At 29.6% G+C, this 4,733-nt stretch overlaps 1 long non-coding RNA gene across 1 annotated transcript; it reads left to right on the forward strand.

Moving 5' to 3' along the window:
• Positions 1 to 853: 853 nt before the first annotated feature.
• LOC145034176 (uncharacterized) lies at positions 854 to 2,792 on the forward strand. The gene is made up of 3 exons (XR_013677932.1): positions 854 to 1,268; positions 2,236 to 2,283; positions 2,666 to 2,792. It is a non-coding gene; the product is annotated as an uncharacterized LOC145034176 (long non-coding RNA).
• The last annotated feature ends 1,941 nt before the right edge of the window (positions 2,793 to 4,733 follow it).

The raw sequence follows: 4,733 nt of genomic DNA on the forward strand, positions 1-4,733 counted from the left end.
ATGTACTGATTGTAATTCAAGCCTAATTCAAGAAGGTATTATCTAAAATATTTTATCGTTGTGTTGTTTTTATTTCTCTATGATAATTTCATTTCGAGTTATTCTAACTATTAATTCTACAAGATTTGAAATTTTTGTTAAAATAGTACTCGTTTTTAATAATCAAATTAATCAAATTCATGGTTAAATCATTTAATTATGTCTAGCAAAATCTTGATGAATTGTATTCCTAATAGAAATATTCTTTTAAAAATACAGCAAATCCAAGAATCTATTAATAACTCTGAGCAAAATCTTAAAGATTCTTATAAACCTAATAATCAAGGCACAATTTTAAACAATAATCATATTCATGATGTTAGATGATTCATAAGAGCAAATATTAAAATTCGTTACAAACAGATACGTTATCTAAAAACAAAACTAGTCATTTTCTAGTTGTAAAATTGATAGAAGTAAGAAATGATATATATATATATATATATATATATATATATATATATATATATATATATATATATATATATATATATATATATATATATATATATATATATATATATATATATATATGGGTGTTGCTAATAAAATATCCCTAGACACCCCATTGACTACTTTTTAAAAAGCCAACCAATAATTAACTGTTTATAATATATATATATATATATATATATATATATATATATATATATATATATATATATATATATATATATATATATATATATATATATATATATATATATATATATATATATATAAAAAATAAACAAAACCACTCATACACGTGTCCTCTTAAAAACACCCAATTTTGTCAAAGTAAAATACCAATTTTGCTCCTAATTTGCTTCACCTCCTGTAAATCCGGCAATTTCATTTTGCTTAATTGAATTAGTATATGGTCTCCTTAACCCATCCACTAATCTCGGCCCTAATCTCTCTCCATAGCCCTTCTTTCCCTTATCTCTCTACCACAAATCCTAAAATCTTAGTATGAACTAAAGAGACAATCGACTCTCACAACCTCCACCATAGTTGTTATTCCATGCCCTCAATCACTACATGCGTTGCACCACATCACTACCGTCACTACGAGAGAACCACACGAAAGGTGCTGTTAAAAAGCATGTGTAACGGAAGGAAGTAAACAGAGTGAAACACAGAAGAGGAGAATGGTAGATTTGTCCTCTCTTTCACGAGAAAAAAGTTATCCGAGTGTTTGTTTACTTATTTTTTGAGCAGGAGGAATCAGGAAATCATCATCTCGGGTTCTTACTCTTTCACCAATTCACATTCTTTATTTATTTTCGTATGTGTGTTTGCTTTCTTATTTTGGTTTGTGGCAAATATTATGCTCTTCTTCATATTGATCTGAGGTTAGTTATCACACTTTTTCTTCTTCCTGTATGCAACATGGTGTATTCATATTCATATTTTTCTGTTTTTTTGGATATGTTAATTGTTGAGTTCTTTTACATGGTTAGCTTGGAATATTTGTTTCACCTACCACGTGCTTGATAAAATGCCTAAGAGAACCATCAATTAGACTTTAATGTTTAAAGCTTCAACCCTCTATTGCTTTCTTATTTGCAGTATGAATTGGAATTGAAATGTATTTGGAATTTGAAACAAACCCAGACGTTGGGAATTGAAATGCCTACTTTTACAATGGATGTGTTTTTTCTTGTGAACAATGTTTACCAGTTTATCATTTCTTTTTTGAATTTATAGTTTTCGAAATAAGTATATATTCTTTTGATTTGTGGACCTTTTTAGACAAAATTTATTGTTGAATCGTGATTTGGTGGTAGTCAAACACACTTACTATATTTAACATTTCCATTAGGTTTATTTGTTTGAATCAAGAAAAGAAAAATAAGAGCATAATTTAATGTTTTTGACTTTCAAGATATTGAACTGGAACATGAGGTTCGTAATTGGGTTTCTTTGTTTGATTGAAAAAACACAACAATTAATCTCTTTTTTGAAAATGATATATTTTTTTAAACCTACTTACTTTTAGGTACTGAGATGTATAGCTAAGGAGAAATCAAAAAATCCATTTGTAGTGTAAACTTTTTTATTGAAATATGCTTCTTCTGTAAAAACTTTCCTTAGGGATGTTTTTGAATTACCAATAAGTCATGTTTTCTAGGGTTTTGTTGTATTTGTGCTTTGTTAAACGTGTTGTCGTTTTTATGAATTTTTATAGTTTTCTAATTTTGTTTTGAACAGAGTGGATTACATAGTTGGTTTCCAAATGTATCCTACATTTAGTATACGGTAAGAAAGATCAACCATTAAAATTGTTTTCTGATGTAAATATTATTTTTTATCTCTTTTTTTTTTTTTTCATGTTTTCGGTGTGATTGTGTTTTTCAATTTGTAATTTTAGGAGGTTTTTGGCATCAAACTTAATGTGGTAATATAATAACAACATATGAATCCATCGTCAATAATGATTTTTTTTTTTATTGCAACATATTGAAATATTATAAACTAATCAGTGCCCTTATTTTTTGTTATTGCAAATATGGTGAATAAAAAAAATCAACTTTCAAACTTTCTAAAAATAAACAAAGGGTATTATGTTCTTTTTTTGTTTAGTGCTATATGTGGTAGACTTTTTCAAATCAGCATCAACATTCTTGATTATGGATGGCAGGAAAAAAGAAGTTGATCAATGCTTTGAAGTTATGGTGCAATAAAAATTTTAAGGGGTATTTTGGACTTTTTTCCAACTTTTTTTTTCCAAGAACTTAAATGCGGTTGTGATGAATTGGACTTGCTGATTTGATATTAATTTGTATTGTTAATTCCTATGACACAAATGTCTATTATTGTGTTATAGTTAGAAGAGAACTTATATTTAGTCATGTAAAATATTTAATTATTTAGAAATCCATCTAAATTTTTCATTACTCATATTTAATTATAATATGATCGTATAAATCATTTATCATATAAATTAAATTTTATTGCTTATTAATAACTTAAATCTTTTATAAATATTTTACCGGTGATTCCCACGCATTGTAACCTAATGTATATATAAATTCGTAACATCCTAAGTTTTGCTAGCATGGTATAGAAGTGTCATGATGGTAGGTACTCGAGGGAAGTAAAAACGCAACGTAGTGATGTGAATCATGAAGAAGTTGAAGGGGTGATTTGAAAATATCTCAATAAAAGTAATTCTATATTTATGAGGTATGTACGGTACAATAATTTAGTAACGTCTCCCAACCGCCGCACGGCACAGTTTATGTTCCCCTCGTGCAAACCATGTGCGATAGACGACATCCTATCTCCCTATATCTCTTTCTTCTGGCAAACCCTATTCAACGTCTTCTCTTTTCCTTGTCAATTCTTTCACTTTAATTATTTGAATACACAAGTTAACATCACAAAAAGATCTTAAAATAAATGGATCACATCATATGATGAAATGAATCCAAAAAAATAAATAAATTTAATGAAATAAATCTTGTTTTATAAATTATGCTAAAAAACGTTTATTTATCTATTGTTTTTATTTATATAAATTAAGGAGCAAATGTTCTTAGAAAAATATTAATTTATTTGTTATATGTTATAGAATTTATAAGGACCGAATTACTGAAATAATATAATATTTTTAAATTATGTGTAAAATTGAAACTAATTCTAATAATCAAATTAAAAACGTATGAATTATCCATCCTACTCTCATTTAGGTTATAAGGTGTATTTTTTTATTTTGTATTTTTTATTGACATGTTATCATCACATCACTTAAATATATCTTTCAAACTATCTTATTAATGCAACCAAGGCCTTGAGATTGGTTAAGGATGAGAGGATGGTGATCTTGGAGCTTCCTTGATATGAGGTTCCGATCCAAGACTTTTTAATTGCAAAAGAAACATTACAGTCATATGTAATCTAGGGGGAGGGATGTCTCAGGATTACAACCTGACGCTCAAGTTGGTGGTGTATACTCAAGAAAGTATTAGAGAGTGATTAAGAATGAAACGTTACTAGTTTAATGCCTCCTATGGAGGAACTACTTCTAGTGTGGGTGAAGATATGGTTTCTAGTGTGTTTACTTTATACATAGTATTGTCTCTTTTTGAGATGTTTTTATGGAATGAAATTATTTGAGGCTTGCGATTTGGTGTTAAAATCATTGTCGTTAGGTTTGTTGTAACGTCTGCTTTCTGATACGCATTTAATTATAATTTGTCTAATTGTTTTTGTAGAGCTACTCGATGAGTTGAGAGCCACTGACTCGTCGAGTAGAAACGAGATTGGCCGCAAGGTTTTAAGCATTCTACTCGACGAGTTGAGAGCCCTCAACTCGACGAGTAGGTTTGCCAGAGTGAAACCCTAATTTCGAGGTTTTACACCCTATTCAAGCATCTTAATCGCCATGTAGCACCTGGTTCATGGTACGTAAAATTTATCTAAGTATTTGACATTTTTAACCTTGGACTCGGCGAGTTGTAGGTCCGACTCACTGAGTAGGGACGTTGTCGGGGGGCATGTTTAAGTTGGCGACTCGGCGAGTCCATATTCTAGACTCGGCGAGTCACCGCTGTTTAATGAAACCCTAAATTTCAAGGGTTTGCACCTTATTTAAACCCCCATTTCCGCCCTAAGCTCGCCCCCATTCACACTCAGAGCCCCCAACATCGTTTTTTCCCTTTTCCTTGTGAGATTGAAGTGTTTTGGGTGTGTTCTTGAAGTTTTTG

This window comes from Lactuca saligna, chromosome 3 (assembly GCF_052625555.1).
Source record: "Lactuca saligna cultivar CGN05327 chromosome 3, ASM5262555v1, whole genome shotgun sequence".
Classification (NCBI taxonomy): Eukaryota; Viridiplantae; Streptophyta; class Magnoliopsida; order Asterales; family Asteraceae; genus Lactuca; species Lactuca saligna.